General features: G+C 55.0%; 36 non-coding genes across 36 annotated transcripts; 8 read left to right on the top strand and 28 right to left on the bottom strand.

Moving 5' to 3' along the window:
• Positions 1-38: 38 nt before the first annotated feature.
• Trnag-ucc lies at positions 39-110 on the top strand. The gene has a single exon. It is a non-coding gene; the product is annotated as a tRNA-Gly (tRNA).
• A 593-nt stretch (positions 111-703) lies between these two features.
• Trnai-aau lies at positions 704-777 on the bottom strand. The gene has a single exon. It is a non-coding gene; the product is annotated as a tRNA-Ile (tRNA).
• A 198-nt stretch (positions 778-975) lies between these two features.
• On the bottom strand, positions 976-1,049 carry Trnae-uuc. The gene has a single exon. It is a non-coding gene; the product is annotated as a tRNA-Glu (tRNA).
• A 303-nt stretch (positions 1,050-1,352) lies between these two features.
• Trnam-cau lies at positions 1,353-1,425 on the bottom strand. The gene has a single exon. It is a non-coding gene; the product is annotated as a tRNA-Met (tRNA).
• A 381-nt stretch (positions 1,426-1,806) lies between these two features.
• Positions 1,807-1,877, bottom strand: Trnag-gcc. The gene has a single exon. It is a non-coding gene; the product is annotated as a tRNA-Gly (tRNA).
• Positions 1,878-2,224: 347 nt separating this feature from the next.
• Positions 2,225-2,296, top strand: Trnag-ucc. The gene has a single exon. It is a non-coding gene; the product is annotated as a tRNA-Gly (tRNA).
• A 593-nt stretch (positions 2,297-2,889) lies between these two features.
• Trnai-aau lies at positions 2,890-2,963 on the bottom strand. Its single transcript has one exon. It is a non-coding gene; the product is annotated as a tRNA-Ile (tRNA).
• A 198-nt stretch (positions 2,964-3,161) lies between these two features.
• Positions 3,162-3,233, bottom strand: Trnae-uuc. Its single transcript has one exon. It is a non-coding gene; the product is annotated as a tRNA-Glu (tRNA).
• Positions 3,234-3,536: 303 nt separating this feature from the next.
• Trnam-cau lies at positions 3,537-3,609 on the bottom strand. Its single transcript has one exon. It is a non-coding gene; the product is annotated as a tRNA-Met (tRNA).
• A 381-nt stretch (positions 3,610-3,990) lies between these two features.
• On the bottom strand, positions 3,991-4,061 carry Trnag-gcc. The gene has a single exon. It is a non-coding gene; the product is annotated as a tRNA-Gly (tRNA).
• A 347-nt stretch (positions 4,062-4,408) lies between these two features.
• On the top strand, positions 4,409-4,480 carry Trnag-ucc. The gene has a single exon. It is a non-coding gene; the product is annotated as a tRNA-Gly (tRNA).
• Positions 4,481-5,073: 593 nt separating this feature from the next.
• Positions 5,074-5,147, bottom strand: Trnai-aau. Its single transcript has one exon. It is a non-coding gene; the product is annotated as a tRNA-Ile (tRNA).
• Positions 5,148-5,345: 198 nt separating this feature from the next.
• Positions 5,346-5,417, bottom strand: Trnae-uuc. The gene has a single exon. It is a non-coding gene; the product is annotated as a tRNA-Glu (tRNA).
• Positions 5,418-5,720: 303 nt separating this feature from the next.
• Positions 5,721-5,793, bottom strand: Trnam-cau. The gene has a single exon. It is a non-coding gene; the product is annotated as a tRNA-Met (tRNA).
• Positions 5,794-6,174: 381 nt separating this feature from the next.
• On the bottom strand, positions 6,175-6,245 carry Trnag-gcc. Its single transcript has one exon. It is a non-coding gene; the product is annotated as a tRNA-Gly (tRNA).
• Positions 6,246-6,592: 347 nt separating this feature from the next.
• Trnag-ucc lies at positions 6,593-6,664 on the top strand. Its single transcript has one exon. It is a non-coding gene; the product is annotated as a tRNA-Gly (tRNA).
• A 593-nt stretch (positions 6,665-7,257) lies between these two features.
• Positions 7,258-7,331, bottom strand: Trnai-aau. Its single transcript has one exon. It is a non-coding gene; the product is annotated as a tRNA-Ile (tRNA).
• A 198-nt stretch (positions 7,332-7,529) lies between these two features.
• Trnae-uuc lies at positions 7,530-7,601 on the bottom strand. Its single transcript has one exon. It is a non-coding gene; the product is annotated as a tRNA-Glu (tRNA).
• Positions 7,602-7,904: 303 nt separating this feature from the next.
• Positions 7,905-7,977, bottom strand: Trnam-cau. The gene has a single exon. It is a non-coding gene; the product is annotated as a tRNA-Met (tRNA).
• Positions 7,978-8,358: 381 nt separating this feature from the next.
• Trnag-gcc lies at positions 8,359-8,429 on the bottom strand. The gene has a single exon. It is a non-coding gene; the product is annotated as a tRNA-Gly (tRNA).
• Positions 8,430-8,776: 347 nt separating this feature from the next.
• Trnag-ucc lies at positions 8,777-8,848 on the top strand. Its single transcript has one exon. It is a non-coding gene; the product is annotated as a tRNA-Gly (tRNA).
• Positions 8,849-9,441: 593 nt separating this feature from the next.
• Positions 9,442-9,515, bottom strand: Trnai-aau. The gene has a single exon. It is a non-coding gene; the product is annotated as a tRNA-Ile (tRNA).
• Positions 9,516-9,713: 198 nt separating this feature from the next.
• Positions 9,714-9,785, bottom strand: Trnae-uuc. The gene has a single exon. It is a non-coding gene; the product is annotated as a tRNA-Glu (tRNA).
• Positions 9,786-10,088: 303 nt separating this feature from the next.
• Trnam-cau lies at positions 10,089-10,161 on the bottom strand. The gene has a single exon. It is a non-coding gene; the product is annotated as a tRNA-Met (tRNA).
• A 381-nt stretch (positions 10,162-10,542) lies between these two features.
• Positions 10,543-10,613, bottom strand: Trnag-gcc. Its single transcript has one exon. It is a non-coding gene; the product is annotated as a tRNA-Gly (tRNA).
• Positions 10,614-10,960: 347 nt separating this feature from the next.
• On the top strand, positions 10,961-11,032 carry Trnag-ucc. Its single transcript has one exon. It is a non-coding gene; the product is annotated as a tRNA-Gly (tRNA).
• Positions 11,033-11,625: 593 nt separating this feature from the next.
• On the bottom strand, positions 11,626-11,699 carry Trnai-aau. The gene has a single exon. It is a non-coding gene; the product is annotated as a tRNA-Ile (tRNA).
• Positions 11,700-11,897: 198 nt separating this feature from the next.
• Positions 11,898-11,969, bottom strand: Trnae-uuc. Its single transcript has one exon. It is a non-coding gene; the product is annotated as a tRNA-Glu (tRNA).
• A 303-nt stretch (positions 11,970-12,272) lies between these two features.
• On the bottom strand, positions 12,273-12,345 carry Trnam-cau. Its single transcript has one exon. It is a non-coding gene; the product is annotated as a tRNA-Met (tRNA).
• Positions 12,346-12,726: 381 nt separating this feature from the next.
• On the bottom strand, positions 12,727-12,797 carry Trnag-gcc. Its single transcript has one exon. It is a non-coding gene; the product is annotated as a tRNA-Gly (tRNA).
• Positions 12,798-13,144: 347 nt separating this feature from the next.
• Trnag-ucc lies at positions 13,145-13,216 on the top strand. Its single transcript has one exon. It is a non-coding gene; the product is annotated as a tRNA-Gly (tRNA).
• Positions 13,217-13,809: 593 nt separating this feature from the next.
• Positions 13,810-13,883, bottom strand: Trnai-aau. The gene has a single exon. It is a non-coding gene; the product is annotated as a tRNA-Ile (tRNA).
• Positions 13,884-14,081: 198 nt separating this feature from the next.
• Trnae-uuc lies at positions 14,082-14,153 on the bottom strand. The gene has a single exon. It is a non-coding gene; the product is annotated as a tRNA-Glu (tRNA).
• A 303-nt stretch (positions 14,154-14,456) lies between these two features.
• Positions 14,457-14,529, bottom strand: Trnam-cau. The gene has a single exon. It is a non-coding gene; the product is annotated as a tRNA-Met (tRNA).
• A 381-nt stretch (positions 14,530-14,910) lies between these two features.
• Positions 14,911-14,981, bottom strand: Trnag-gcc. The gene has a single exon. It is a non-coding gene; the product is annotated as a tRNA-Gly (tRNA).
• Positions 14,982-15,328: 347 nt separating this feature from the next.
• Positions 15,329-15,400, top strand: Trnag-ucc. The gene has a single exon. It is a non-coding gene; the product is annotated as a tRNA-Gly (tRNA).
• Positions 15,401-15,933: the final 533 nt, after the last annotated feature.

Genomic DNA, 15,933 nt, shown 5'->3' with positions numbered 1-15,933 from the left:
GGAAGCCGACACAGCGCGGACGCGCGGCGCTCGCTTGTGCGGTGGTGGTGTAATGGTCAGCATAGTTGCGTTCCAAGCAGTTGATCCGGGTTCGATTCCCGGCCACCGCAGCAGGCTTTTAATTTCGCGTATGAGTACTTTTGCCACGCGCTCTTAAATTATTGTTTTTTCGCCCTCTTACTCGCTGCATACCAGCCCTTAGTGTGTCTCGACTTGTCTCGACTTTGCTCGGCTGACGCGAGAGCTGACGCTCTCAAATCGGCCTATATCAAAACGACAAGCACGAGAAACGACTGAGAGAGGTAAGGAGAGGCGAGGCGATGGACACACAGCACGCCCCCTTCATTTCACGGTGGCGTCTCCCTGACCGAATCGGGCTGTAGCTCCGAAAAGAAAGGAGAAACAAAAATAGGAAGTAAAAGTGCCAATAGCGCCCTGTGTTCCCATGCGCTCACCCGCCCAAGTACTGACAAGGGCCAAAGTTGTTACGCATCGGCAATCGGACATTTTCTTTCATTTTCTCTTTATCGGTTGAGAACCAGTGTATTCAAGATATTATGGCCATTGCCGAGTGAATGCTGTAGCGCTCCCCGACGAGTCGGGTTCGGATCCTCTATCAACTTCCACGCAGGGTGATGATCTTTTGGTCACCACACTCGCCAGCTGAAATCGGCGCCGCCTTTTCGTAGTAGGAAAAGAGTAGTGGCCCGTGGGGGGATCGAACCCACGACCTTCGCGTTATTAGCACGACGCTCTAACCAACTGAGCTAACGGGCCTCGGCAGATGCAGTTGCTCAGCCCTACGCTGGAAACAGGTGGCATGAAGCCGCACACCATTTCTATGGTCGTCGTGTGTCTGCTTCCCTAGTCTATATTCTGCTGACGGTCACGAAACAGTAGCTATATTGCGAGCAGGACGGGAAACGGCCGCTCGGACAGCTCAAACTTGTCACGATTCGTGTGGAAAAAATTCCGTTCCGGTACCGGGAATCGAACCCGGGCCTCCTGGGTGTGAAAGCCAGGTATCCTAGCCACTAGACCACACCGGATGTGGCCGTTTCGTTCGACCGTTCGTACGGTCGCTTGTCGCATTTCGTGTCGAGTGCCGCGTCGGCGCCCCCCTCTCTTTGCGAGCATCTGTGCACATACTGACTGGCAAGGCGCGCACCTCAAACGTCGCAGAGCAATGCTTTTGGCTTCATGCTCTGCTGGGAGAAGAGGAAAAGGGAAGCTGTAAGTAGCAATAACAGGAAGTAAACATTTTCCCGCTGAAGCGTTGAAACGCTGTGGATAACAAACAAGAAATACGTTGGCGCCCTAGCAACAGCACCACCATGTCACAGAAAATTAAATGCCCCGGGTGAGGATCGAACTCACGACCTTAAGATTATGAGACTTACGCGCTGCCTACTGCGCTACCGAGGCACGGGTGCACCGCTTGTCCTGGAAACTGGGTAAACACCTTACCCAATATTAGACGTAGAGACACTGTACTTCCTGGATAACGTGTTCTGTTGCTACACGTGCACTGCCGGCCCAGTTGATTGCGGTGCTGCTGCAGCTGTTGCAACGATAGGCAGCACTCCTTGTCGTTGAAGTTCAGTGCCTCGGAGGCACCCGGACCCAGCAACTTGTGAGGCCAGGCCGACGCTAGTCTGTAGAACATGATGCGAGCGTCCTAGTGGGGACCCGCGAGTGCTGCGTTCTCGGTCCTTCTCAAGGGAAATCCAGCTACACATTCTTGTGGATCGTGCATCTCAAGCGCTCAAGCCACGCGGCAGCATTATCGCGGGAAAAGCAAAATGATGCATCGGCCGGGAATCGAACCCGGGCCGCCCGCGTGGCAGGCGAGCATTCTACCACTGAACCACCGATGCTCGGGCCAGCGGTAACTTGACGCTGCTTGCCGAGCAGATGTCTCAAGGGAAAGTGGGACTGCCGTCAAGCGCCGTAGCATTCTGTGGAAAAGATGCTGCAGACGCTGAATCCTGCACTGCACTGCTCTGCTTAAAAATGCCGCCAGAACGCGGTCCTCTGCGTACTCTTGCGTTGCCGGCGCCCAACTCTTGCCAAAGGATGCGAAATGTGCGCGGATACGCTGTCCGAATGCGTCTGGATGTGCTCCCCTAGCCTGCCTCGAAATGCGCCTGCCAGGTACGATCACCTTCGGCCGCTGCCGACTGGCGGGAAGCCGACACAGCGCGGACGCGCGGCGCTCGCTTGTGCGGTGGTGGTGTAATGGTCAGCATAGTTGCGTTCCAAGCAGTTGATCCGGGTTCGATTCCCGGCCACCGCAGCAGGCTTTTAATTTCGCGTATGAGTACTTTTGCCACGCGCTCTTAAATTATTGTTTTTTCGCCCTCTTACTCGCTGCATACCAGCCCTTAGTGTGTCTCGACTTGTCTCGACTTTGCTCGGCTGACGCGAGAGCTGACGCTCTCAAATCGGCCTATATCAAAACGACAAGCACGAGAAACGACTGAGAGAGGTAAGGAGAGGCGAGGCGATGGACACACAGCACGCCCCCTTCATTTCACGGTGGCGTCTCCCTGACCGAATCGGGCTGTAGCTCCGAAAAGAAAGGAGAAACAAAAATAGGAAGTAAAAGTGCCAATAGCGCCCTGTGTTCCCATGCGCTCACCCGCCCAAGTACTGACAAGGGCCAAAGTTGTTACGCATCGGCAATCGGACATTTTCTTTCATTTTCTCTTTATCGGTTGAGAACCAGTGTATTCAAGATATTATGGCCATTGCCGAGTGAATGCTGTAGCGCTCCCCGACGAGTCGGGTTCGGATCCTCTATCAACTTCCACGCAGGGTGATGATCTTTTGGTCACCACACTCGCCAGCTGAAATCGGCGCCGCCTTTTCGTAGTAGGAAAAGAGTAGTGGCCCGTGGGGGGATCGAACCCACGACCTTCGCGTTATTAGCACGACGCTCTAACCAACTGAGCTAACGGGCCTCGGCAGATGCAGTTGCTCAGCCCTACGCTGGAAACAGGTGGCATGAAGCCGCACACCATTTCTATGGTCGTCGTGTGTCTGCTTCCCTAGTCTATATTCTGCTGACGGTCACGAAACAGTAGCTATATTGCGAGCAGGACGGGAAACGGCCGCTCGGACAGCTCAAACTTGTCACGATTCGTGTGGAAAAAATTCCGTTCCGGTACCGGGAATCGAACCCGGGCCTCCTGGGTGAAAGCCAGGTATCCTAGCCACTAGACCACACCGGATGTGGCCGTTTCGTTCGACCGTTCGTACGGTCGCTTGTCGCATTTCGTGTCGAGTGCCGCGTCGGCGCCCCCCTCTCTTTGCGAGCATCTGTGCACATACTGACTGGCAAGGCGCGCACCTCAAACGTCGCAGAGCAATGCTTTTGGCTTCATGCTCTGCTGGGAGAAGAGGAAAAGGGAAGCTGTAAGTAGCAATAACAGGAAGTAAACATTTTCCCGCTGAAGCGTTGAAACGCTGTGGATAACAAACAAGAAATACGTTGGCGCCCTAGCAACAGCACCACCATGTCACAGAAAATTAAATGCCCCGGGTGAGGATCGAACTCACGACCTTAAGATTATGAGACTTACGCGCTGCCTACTGCGCTACCGAGGCACGGGTGCACCGCTTGTCCTGGAAACTGGGTAAACACCTTACCCAATATTAGACGTAGAGACACTGTACTTCCTGGATAACGTGTTCTGTTGCTACACGTGCACTGCCGGCCCAGTTGATTGCGGTGCTGCTGCAGCTGTTGCAACGATAGGCAGCACTCCTTGTCGTTGAAGTTCAGTGCCTCGGAGGCACCCGGACCCAGCAACTTGTGAGGCCAGGCCGACGCTAGTCTGTAGAACATGATGCGAGCGTCCTAGTGGGGACCCGCGAGTGCTGCGTTCTCGGTCCTTCTCAAGGGAAATCCAGCTACACATTCTTGTGGATCGTGCATCTCAAGCGCTCAAGCCACGCGGCAGCATTATCGCGGGAAAAGCAAAATGATGCATCGGCCGGGAATCGAACCCGGGCCGCCCGCGTGGCAGGCGAGCATTCTACCACTGAACCACCGATGCTCGGGCCAGCGGTAACTTGACGCTGCTTGCCGAGCAGATGTCTCAAGGGAAAGTGGGACTGCCGTCAAGCGCCGTAGCATTCTGTGGAAAAGATGCTGCAGACGCTGAATCCTGCACTGCACTGCTCTGCTTAAAAATGCCGCCAGAACGCGGTCCTCTGCGTACTCTTGCGTTGCCGGCGCCCAACTCTTGCCAAAGGATGCGAAATGTGCGCGGATACGCTGTCCGAATGCGTCTGGATGTGCTCCCCTAGCCTGCCTCGAAATGCGCCTGCCAGGTACGATCACCTTCGGCCGCTGCCGACTGGCGGGAAGCCGACACAGCGCGGACGCGCGGCGCTCGCTTGTGCGGTGGTGGTGTAATGGTCAGCATAGTTGCGTTCCAAGCAGTTGATCCGGGTTCGATTCCCGGCCACCGCAGCAGGCTTTTAATTTCGCGTATGAGTACTTTTGCCACGCGCTCTTAAATTATTGTTTTTTCGCCCTCTTACTCGCTGCATACCAGCCCTTAGTGTGTCTCGACTTGTCTCGACTTTGCTCGGCTGACGCGAGAGCTGACGCTCTCAAATCGGCCTATATCAAAACGACAAGCACGAGAAACGACTGAGAGAGGTAAGGAGAGGCGAGGCGATGGACACACAGCACGCCCCCTTCATTTCACGGTGGCGTCTCCCTGACCGAATCGGGCTGTAGCTCCGAAAAGAAAGGAGAAACAAAAATAGGAAGTAAAAGTGCCAATAGCGCCCTGTGTTCCCATGCGCTCACCCGCCCAAGTACTGACAAGGGCCAAAGTTGTTACGCATCGGCAATCGGACATTTTCTTTCATTTTCTCTTTATCGGTTGAGAACCAGTGTATTCAAGATATTATGGCCATTGCCGAGTGAATGCTGTAGCGCTCCCCGACGAGTCGGGTTCGGATCCTCTATCAACTTCCACGCAGGGTGATGATCTTTTGGTCACCACACTCGCCAGCTGAAATCGGCGCCGCCTTTTCGTAGTAGGAAAAGAGTAGTGGCCCGTGGGGGGATCGAACCCACGACCTTCGCGTTATTAGCACGACGCTCTAACCAACTGAGCTAACGGGCCTCGGCAGATGCAGTTGCTCAGCCCTACGCTGGAAACAGGTGGCATGAAGCCGCACACCATTTCTATGGTCGTCGTGTGTCTGCTTCCCTAGTCTATATTCTGCTGACGGTCACGAAACAGTAGCTATATTGCGAGCAGGACGGGAAACGGCCGCTCGGACAGCTCAAACTTGTCACGATTCGTGTGGAAAAAATTCCGTTCCGGTACCGGGAATCGAACCCGGGCCTCCTGGGTGAAAGCCAGGTATCCTAGCCACTAGACCACACCGGATGTGGCCGTTTCGTTCGACCGTTCGTACGGTCGCTTGTCGCATTTCGTGTCGAGTGCCGCGTCGGCGCCCCCCTCTCTTTGCGAGCATCTGTGCACATACTGACTGGCAAGGCGCGCACCTCAAACGTCGCAGAGCAATGCTTTTGGCTTCATGCTCTGCTGGGAGAAGAGGAAAAGGGAAGCTGTAAGTAGCAATAACAGGAAGTAAACATTTTCCCGCTGAAGCGTTGAAACGCTGTGGATAACAAACAAGAAATACGTTGGCGCCCTAGCAACAGCACCACCATGTCACAGAAAATTAAATGCCCCGGGTGAGGATCGAACTCACGACCTTAAGATTATGAGACTTACGCGCTGCCTACTGCGCTACCGAGGCACGGGTGCACCGCTTGTCCTGGAAACTGGGTAAACACCTTACCCAATATTAGACGTAGAGACACTGTACTTCCTGGATAACGTGTTCTGTTGCTACACGTGCACTGCCGGCCCAGTTGATTGCGGTGCTGCTGCAGCTGTTGCAACGATAGGCAGCACTCCTTGTCGTTGAAGTTCAGTGCCTCGGAGGCACCCGGACCCAGCAACTTGTGAGGCCAGGCCGACGCTAGTCTGTAGAACATGATGCGAGCGTCCTAGTGGGGACCCGCGAGTGCTGCGTTCTCGGTCCTTCTCAAGGGAAATCCAGCTACACATTCTTGTGGATCGTGCATCTCAAGCGCTCAAGCCACGCGGCAGCATTATCGCGGGAAAAGCAAAATGATGCATCGGCCGGGAATCGAACCCGGGCCGCCCGCGTGGCAGGCGAGCATTCTACCACTGAACCACCGATGCTCGGGCCAGCGGTAACTTGACGCTGCTTGCCGAGCAGATGTCTCAAGGGAAAGTGGGACTGCCGTCAAGCGCCGTAGCATTCTGTGGAAAAGATGCTGCAGACGCTGAATCCTGCACTGCACTGCTCTGCTTAAAAATGCCGCCAGAACGCGGTCCTCTGCGTACTCTTGCGTTGCCGGCGCCCAACTCTTGCCAAAGGATGCGAAATGTGCGCGGATACGCTGTCCGAATGCGTCTGGATGTGCTCCCCTAGCCTGCCTCGAAATGCGCCTGCCAGGTACGATCACCTTCGGCCGCTGCCGACTGGCGGGAAGCCGACACAGCGCGGACGCGCGGCGCTCGCTTGTGCGGTGGTGGTGTAATGGTCAGCATAGTTGCGTTCCAAGCAGTTGATCCGGGTTCGATTCCCGGCCACCGCAGCAGGCTTTTAATTTCGCGTATGAGTACTTTTGCCACGCGCTCTTAAATTATTGTTTTTTCGCCCTCTTACTCGCTGCATACCAGCCCTTAGTGTGTCTCGACTTGTCTCGACTTTGCTCGGCTGACGCGAGAGCTGACGCTCTCAAATCGGCCTATATCAAAACGACAAGCACGAGAAACGACTGAGAGAGGTAAGGAGAGGCGAGGCGATGGACACACAGCACGCCCCCTTCATTTCACGGTGGCGTCTCCCTGACCGAATCGGGCTGTAGCTCCGAAAAGAAAGGAGAAACAAAAATAGGAAGTAAAAGTGCCAATAGCGCCCTGTGTTCCCATGCGCTCACCCGCCCAAGTACTGACAAGGGCCAAAGTTGTTACGCATCGGCAATCGGACATTTTCTTTCATTTTCTCTTTATCGGTTGAGAACCAGTGTATTCAAGATATTATGGCCATTGCCGAGTGAATGCTGTAGCGCTCCCCGACGAGTCGGGTTCGGATCCTCTATCAACTTCCACGCAGGGTGATGATCTTTTGGTCACCACACTCGCCAGCTGAAATCGGCGCCGCCTTTTCGTAGTAGGAAAAGAGTAGTGGCCCGTGGGGGGATCGAACCCACGACCTTCGCGTTATTAGCACGACGCTCTAACCAACTGAGCTAACGGGCCTCGGCAGATGCAGTTGCTCAGCCCTACGCTGGAAACAGGTGGCATGAAGCCGCACACCATTTCTATGGTCGTCGTGTGTCTGCTTCCCTAGTCTATATTCTGCTGACGGTCACGAAACAGTAGCTATATTGCGAGCAGGACGGGAAACGGCCGCTCGGACAGCTCAAACTTGTCACGATTCGTGTGGAAAAAATTCCGTTCCGGTACCGGGAATCGAACCCGGGCCTCCTGGGTGAAAGCCAGGTATCCTAGCCACTAGACCACACCGGATGTGGCCGTTTCGTTCGACCGTTCGTACGGTCGCTTGTCGCATTTCGTGTCGAGTGCCGCGTCGGCGCCCCCCTCTCTTTGCGAGCATCTGTGCACATACTGACTGGCAAGGCGCGCACCTCAAACGTCGCAGAGCAATGCTTTTGGCTTCATGCTCTGCTGGGAGAAGAGGAAAAGGGAAGCTGTAAGTAGCAATAACAGGAAGTAAACATTTTCCCGCTGAAGCGTTGAAACGCTGTGGATAACAAACAAGAAATACGTTGGCGCCCTAGCAACAGCACCACCATGTCACAGAAAATTAAATGCCCCGGGTGAGGATCGAACTCACGACCTTAAGATTATGAGACTTACGCGCTGCCTACTGCGCTACCGAGGCACGGGTGCACCGCTTGTCCTGGAAACTGGGTAAACACCTTACCCAATATTAGACGTAGAGACACTGTACTTCCTGGATAACGTGTTCTGTTGCTACACGTGCACTGCCGGCCCAGTTGATTGCGGTGCTGCTGCAGCTGTTGCAACGATAGGCAGCACTCCTTGTCGTTGAAGTTCAGTGCCTCGGAGGCACCCGGACCCAGCAACTTGTGAGGCCAGGCCGACGCTAGTCTGTAGAACATGATGCGAGCGTCCTAGTGGGGACCCGCGAGTGCTGCGTTCTCGGTCCTTCTCAAGGGAAATCCAGCTACACATTCTTGTGGATCGTGCATCTCAAGCGCTCAAGCCACGCGGCAGCATTATCGCGGGAAAAGCAAAATGATGCATCGGCCGGGAATCGAACCCGGGCCGCCCGCGTGGCAGGCGAGCATTCTACCACTGAACCACCGATGCTCGGGCCAGCGGTAACTTGACGCTGCTTGCCGAGCAGATGTCTCAAGGGAAAGTGGGACTGCCGTCAAGCGCCGTAGCATTCTGTGGAAAAGATGCTGCAGACGCTGAATCCTGCACTGCACTGCTCTGCTTAAAAATGCCGCCAGAACGCGGTCCTCTGCGTACTCTTGCGTTGCCGGCGCCCAACTCTTGCCAAAGGATGCGAAATGTGCGCGGATACGCTGTCCGAATGCGTCTGGATGTGCTCCCCTAGCCTGCCTCGAAATGCGCCTGCCAGGTACGATCACCTTCGGCCGCTGCCGACTGGCGGGAAGCCGACACAGCGCGGACGCGCGGCGCTCGCTTGTGCGGTGGTGGTGTAATGGTCAGCATAGTTGCGTTCCAAGCAGTTGATCCGGGTTCGATTCCCGGCCACCGCAGCAGGCTTTTAATTTCGCGTATGAGTACTTTTGCCACGCGCTCTTAAATTATTGTTTTTTCGCCCTCTTACTCGCTGCATACCAGCCCTTAGTGTGTCTCGACTTGTCTCGACTTTGCTCGGCTGACGCGAGAGCTGACGCTCTCAAATCGGCCTATATCAAAACGACAAGCACGAGAAACGACTGAGAGAGGTAAGGAGAGGCGAGGCGATGGACACACAGCACGCCCCCTTCATTTCACGGTGGCGTCTCCCTGACCGAATCGGGCTGTAGCTCCGAAAAGAAAGGAGAAACAAAAATAGGAAGTAAAAGTGCCAATAGCGCCCTGTGTTCCCATGCGCTCACCCGCCCAAGTACTGACAAGGGCCAAAGTTGTTACGCATCGGCAATCGGACATTTTCTTTCATTTTCTCTTTATCGGTTGAGAACCAGTGTATTCAAGATATTATGGCCATTGCCGAGTGAATGCTGTAGCGCTCCCCGACGAGTCGGGTTCGGATCCTCTATCAACTTCCACGCAGGGTGATGATCTTTTGGTCACCACACTCGCCAGCTGAAATCGGCGCCGCCTTTTCGTAGTAGGAAAAGAGTAGTGGCCCGTGGGGGGATCGAACCCACGACCTTCGCGTTATTAGCACGACGCTCTAACCAACTGAGCTAACGGGCCTCGGCAGATGCAGTTGCTCAGCCCTACGCTGGAAACAGGTGGCATGAAGCCGCACACCATTTCTATGGTCGTCGTGTGTCTGCTTCCCTAGTCTATATTCTGCTGACGGTCACGAAACAGTAGCTATATTGCGAGCAGGACGGGAAACGGCCGCTCGGACAGCTCAAACTTGTCACGATTCGTGTGGAAAAAATTCCGTTCCGGTACCGGGAATCGAACCCGGGCCTCCTGGGTGAAAGCCAGGTATCCTAGCCACTAGACCACACCGGATGTGGCCGTTTCGTTCGACCGTTCGTACGGTCGCTTGTCGCATTTCGTGTCGAGTGCCGCGTCGGCGCCCCCCTCTCTTTGCGAGCATCTGTGCACATACTGACTGGCAAGGCGCGCACCTCAAACGTCGCAGAGCAATGCTTTTGGCTTCATGCTCTGCTGGGAGAAGAGGAAAAGGGAAGCTGTAAGTAGCAATAACAGGAAGTAAACATTTTCCCGCTGAAGCGTTGAAACGCTGTGGATAACAAACAAGAAATACGTTGGCGCCCTAGCAACAGCACCACCATGTCACAGAAAATTAAATGCCCCGGGTGAGGATCGAACTCACGACCTTAAGATTATGAGACTTACGCGCTGCCTACTGCGCTACCGAGGCACGGGTGCACCGCTTGTCCTGGAAACTGGGTAAACACCTTACCCAATATTAGACGTAGAGACACTGTACTTCCTGGATAACGTGTTCTGTTGCTACACGTGCACTGCCGGCCCAGTTGATTGCGGTGCTGCTGCAGCTGTTGCAACGATAGGCAGCACTCCTTGTCGTTGAAGTTCAGTGCCTCGGAGGCACCCGGACCCAGCAACTTGTGAGGCCAGGCCGACGCTAGTCTGTAGAACATGATGCGAGCGTCCTAGTGGGGACCCGCGAGTGCTGCGTTCTCGGTCCTTCTCAAGGGAAATCCAGCTACACATTCTTGTGGATCGTGCATCTCAAGCGCTCAAGCCACGCGGCAGCATTATCGCGGGAAAAGCAAAATGATGCATCGGCCGGGAATCGAACCCGGGCCGCCCGCGTGGCAGGCGAGCATTCTACCACTGAACCACCGATGCTCGGGCCAGCGGTAACTTGACGCTGCTTGCCGAGCAGATGTCTCAAGGGAAAGTGGGACTGCCGTCAAGCGCCGTAGCATTCTGTGGAAAAGATGCTGCAGACGCTGAATCCTGCACTGCACTGCTCTGCTTAAAAATGCCGCCAGAACGCGGTCCTCTGCGTACTCTTGCGTTGCCGGCGCCCAACTCTTGCCAAAGGATGCGAAATGTGCGCGGATACGCTGTCCGAATGCGTCTGGATGTGCTCCCCTAGCCTGCCTCGAAATGCGCCTGCCAGGTACGATCACCTTCGGCCGCTGCCGACTGGCGGGAAGCCGACACAGCGCGGACGCGCGGCGCTCGCTTGTGCGGTGGTGGTGTAATGGTCAGCATAGTTGCGTTCCAAGCAGTTGATCCGGGTTCGATTCCCGGCCACCGCAGCAGGCTTTTAATTTCGCGTATGAGTACTTTTGCCACGCGCTCTTAAATTATTGTTTTTTCGCCCTCTTACTCGCTGCATACCAGCCCTTAGTGTGTCTCGACTTGTCTCGACTTTGCTCGGCTGACGCGAGAGCTGACGCTCTCAAATCGGCCTATATCAAAACGACAAGCACGAGAAACGACTGAGAGAGGTAAGGAGAGGCGAGGCGATGGACACACAGCACGCCCCCTTCATTTCACGGTGGCGTCTCCCTGACCGAATCGGGCTGTAGCTCCGAAAAGAAAGGAGAAACAAAAATAGGAAGTAAAAGTGCCAATAGCGCCCTGTGTTCCCATGCGCTCACCCGCCCAAGTACTGACAAGGGCCAAAGTTGTTACGCATCGGCAATCGGACATTTTCTTTCATTTTCTCTTTATCGGTTGAGAACCAGTGTATTCAAGATATTATGGCCATTGCCGAGTGAATGCTGTAGCGCTCCCCGACGAGTCGGGTTCGGATCCTCTATCAACTTCCACGCAGGGTGATGATCTTTTGGTCACCACACTCGCCAGCTGAAATCGGCGCCGCCTTTTCGTAGTAGGAAAAGAGTAGTGGCCCGTGGGGGGATCGAACCCACGACCTTCGCGTTATTAGCACGACGCTCTAACCAACTGAGCTAACGGGCCTCGGCAGATGCAGTTGCTCAGCCCTACGCTGGAAACAGGTGGCATGAAGCCGCACACCATTTCTATGGTCGTCGTGTGTCTGCTTCCCTAGTCTATATTCTGCTGACGGTCACGAAACAGTAGCTATATTGCGAGCAGGACGGGAAACGGCCGCTCGGACAGCTCAAACTTGTCACGATTCGTGTGGAAAAAATTCCGTTCCGGTACCGGGAATCGAACCCGGGCCTCCTGGGTGAAAGCCAGGTATCCTAGCCACTAGACCACACCGGATGTGGCCGTTTCGTTCGACCGTTCGTACGGTCGCTTGTCGCATTTCGTGTCGAGTGCCGCGTCGGCGCCCCCCTCTCTTTGCGAGCATCTGTGCACATACTGACTGGCAAGGCGCGCACCTCAAACGTCGCAGAGCAATGCTTTTGGCTTCATGCTCTGCTGGGAGAAGAGGAAAAGGGAAGCTGTAAGTAGCAATAACAGGAAGTAAACATTTTCCCGCTGAAGCGTTGAAACGCTGTGGATAACAAACAAGAAATACGTTGGCGCCCTAGCAACAGCACCACCATGTCACAGAAAATTAAATGCCCCGGGTGAGGATCGAACTCACGACCTTAAGATTATGAGACTTACGCGCTGCCTACTGCGCTACCGAGGCACGGGTGCACCGCTTGTCCTGGAAACTGGGTAAACACCTTACCCAATATTAGACGTAGAGACACTGTACTTCCTGGATAACGTGTTCTGTTGCTACACGTGCACTGCCGGCCCAGTTGATTGCGGTGCTGCTGCAGCTGTTGCAACGATAGGCAGCACTCCTTGTCGTTGAAGTTCAGTGCCTCGGAGGCACCCGGACCCAGCAACTTGTGAGGCCAGGCCGACGCTAGTCTGTAGAACATGATGCGAGCGTCCTAGTGGGGACCCGCGAGTGCTGCGTTCTCGGTCCTTCTCAAGGGAAATCCAGCTACACATTCTTGTGGATCGTGCATCTCAAGCGCTCAAGCCACGCGGCAGCATTATCGCGGGAAAAGCAAAATGATGCATCGGCCGGGAATCGAACCCGGGCCGCCCGCGTGGCAGGCGAGCATTCTACCACTGAACCACCGATGCTCGGGCCAGCGGTAACTTGACGCTGCTTGCCGAGCAGATGTCTCAAGGGAAAGTGGGACTGCCGTCAAGCGCCGTAGCATTCTGTGGAAAAGATGCTGCAGACGCTGAATCCTGCACTGCACTGCTCTGCTTAAAAATGCCGCCAGAACGCGGTCCTCTGCGTACTCTTGCGTTGCCGGCGCCCAACTCTTGCCAAAGGATGCGAAATGTGCGCGGATACGCTGTCCGAATGCGTCTGGATGTGCTCCCCTAGCCTGCCTCGAAATGCGCCTGCCAGGTACGATCACCTTCGGCCGCTGCCGACTGGCGGGAAGCCGACACAGCGCGGACGCGCGGCGCTCGCTTGTGCGGTGGTGGTGTAATGGTCAGCATAGTTGCGTTCCAAGCAGTTGATCCGGGTTCGATTCCCGGCCACCGCAGCAGGCTTTTAATTTCGCGTATGAGTACTTTTGCCACGCGCTCTTAAATTATTGTTTTTTCGCCCTCTTACTCGCTGCATACCAGCCCTTAGTGTGTCTCGACTTGTCTCGACTTTGCTCGGCTGACGCGAGAGCTGACGCTCTCAAATCGGCCTATATCAAAACGACAAGCACGAGAAACGACTGAGAGAGGTAAGGAGAGGCGAGGCGATGGACACACAGCACGCCCCCTTCATTTCACGGTGGCGTCTCCCTGACCGAATCGGGCTGTAGCTCCGAAAAGAAAGGAGAAACAAAAATAGGAAGTAAAAGTGCCAATAGCGCCCTGTGTTCCCATGCGCTCACCCGCCCAAGTACTGACAAGGGCCAAAGTTGTTACGCATCGGCAATCGGACATTTTCTTTCATTTTCTCTTTATCGGTTGAGAACCAGTGTATTCAAGATATTATGGCCATTGCCGAGTGAATGCTGTAGCGCTCCCCGACGAGTCGGGTTCGGATCCTCTATCAACTTCCACGCAGGGTGATGATCTTTTGGTCACCACACTCGCCAGCTGAAATCGGCGCCGCCTTTTCGTAGTAGGAAAAGAGTAGTGGCCCGTGGGGGGATCGAACCCACGACCTTCGCGTTATTAGCACGACGCTCTAACCAACTGAGCTAACGGGCCTCGGCAGATGCAGTTGCTCAGCCCTACGCTGGAAACAGGTGGCATGAAGCCGCACACCATTTCTATGGTCGTCGTGTGTCTGCTTCCCTAGTCTATATTCTGCTGACGGTCACGAAACAGTAGCTATATTGCGAGCAGGACGGGAAACGGCCGCTCGGACAGCTCAAACTTGTCACGATTCGTGTGGAAAAAATTCCGTTCCGGTACCGGGAATCGAACCCGGGCCTCCTGGGTGAAAGCCAGGTATCCTAGCCACTAGACCACACCGGATGTGGCCGTTTCGTTCGACCGTTCGTACGGTCGCTTGTCGCATTTCGTGTCGAGTGCCGCGTCGGCGCCCCCCTCTCTTTGCGAGCATCTGTGCACATACTGACTGGCAAGGCGCGCACCTCAAACGTCGCAGAGCAATGCTTTTGGCTTCATGCTCTGCTGGGAGAAGAGGAAAAGGGAAGCTGTAAGTAGCAATAACAGGAAGTAAACATTTTCCCGCTGAAGCGTTGAAACGCTGTGGATAACAAACAAGAAATACGTTGGCGCCCTAGCAACAGCACCACCATGTCACAGAAAATTAAATGCCCCGGGTGAGGATCGAACTCACGACCTTAAGATTATGAGACTTACGCGCTGCCTACTGCGCTACCGAGGCACGGGTGCACCGCTTGTCCTGGAAACTGGGTAAACACCTTACCCAATATTAGACGTAGAGACACTGTACTTCCTGGATAACGTGTTCTGTTGCTACACGTGCACTGCCGGCCCAGTTGATTGCGGTGCTGCTGCAGCTGTTGCAACGATAGGCAGCACTCCTTGTCGTTGAAGTTCAGTGCCTCGGAGGCACCCGGACCCAGCAACTTGTGAGGCCAGGCCGACGCTAGTCTGTAGAACATGATGCGAGCGTCCTAGTGGGGACCCGCGAGTGCTGCGTTCTCGGTCCTTCTCAAGGGAAATCCAGCTACACATTCTTGTGGATCGTGCATCTCAAGCGCTCAAGCCACGCGGCAGCATTATCGCGGGAAAAGCAAAATGATGCATCGGCCGGGAATCGAACCCGGGCCGCCCGCGTGGCAGGCGAGCATTCTACCACTGAACCACCGATGCTCGGGCCAGCGGTAACTTGACGCTGCTTGCCGAGCAGATGTCTCAAGGGAAAGTGGGACTGCCGTCAAGCGCCGTAGCATTCTGTGGAAAAGATGCTGCAGACGCTGAATCCTGCACTGCACTGCTCTGCTTAAAAATGCCGCCAGAACGCGGTCCTCTGCGTACTCTTGCGTTGCCGGCGCCCAACTCTTGCCAAAGGATGCGAAATGTGCGCGGATACGCTGTCCGAATGCGTCTGGATGTGCTCCCCTAGCCTGCCTCGAAATGCGCCTGCCAGGTACGATCACCTTCGGCCGCTGCCGACTGGCGGGAAGCCGACACAGCGCGGACGCGCGGCGCTCGCTTGTGCGGTGGTGGTGTAATGGTCAGCATAGTTGCGTTCCAAGCAGTTGATCCGGGTTCGATTCCCGGCCACCGCAGCAGGCTTTTAATTTCGCGTATGAGTACTTTTGCCACGCGCTCTTAAATTATTGTTTTTTCGCCCTCTTACTCGCTGCATACCAGCCCTTAGTGTGTCTCGACTTGTCTCGACTTTGCTCGGCTGACGCGAGAGCTGACGCTCTCAAATCGGCCTATATCAAAACGACAAGCACGAGAAACGACTGAGAGAGGTAAGGAGAGGCGAGGCGATGGACACACAGCACGCCCCCTTCATTTCACGGTGGCGTCTCCCTGACCGAATCGGGCTGTAGCTCCGAAAAGAAAGGAGAAACAAAAATAGGAAGTAAAAGTGCCAATAGCGCCCTGTGTTCCCATGCGCTCACCCGCCCAAGTACTGACAAGGGCCAAAGTTGTTACGCATCGGCAATCGGACATTTTCTTTCATTTTCTCTTTATCGGTTGAGAACCAGTGTATTCAAGATATTATGGCCATTGCCGAGTGAATGCTGTAGCGCTCCCCGACGAGTCGGGTTCGGATCCTCTATCAACTTCCACGCAGGGTGATGATCTT

This window comes from Schistocerca piceifrons, unplaced genomic scaffold, assembly GCF_021461385.2.
Source record: "Schistocerca piceifrons isolate TAMUIC-IGC-003096 unplaced genomic scaffold, iqSchPice1.1 HiC_scaffold_675, whole genome shotgun sequence".
In the NCBI taxonomy this organism is placed as follows: Eukaryota; Metazoa; Arthropoda; class Insecta; order Orthoptera; family Acrididae; genus Schistocerca; species Schistocerca piceifrons.
Note: the sequence above shows the minus strand (reverse complement) of the source record. Positions and strands in the feature narration are given on the sequence as shown.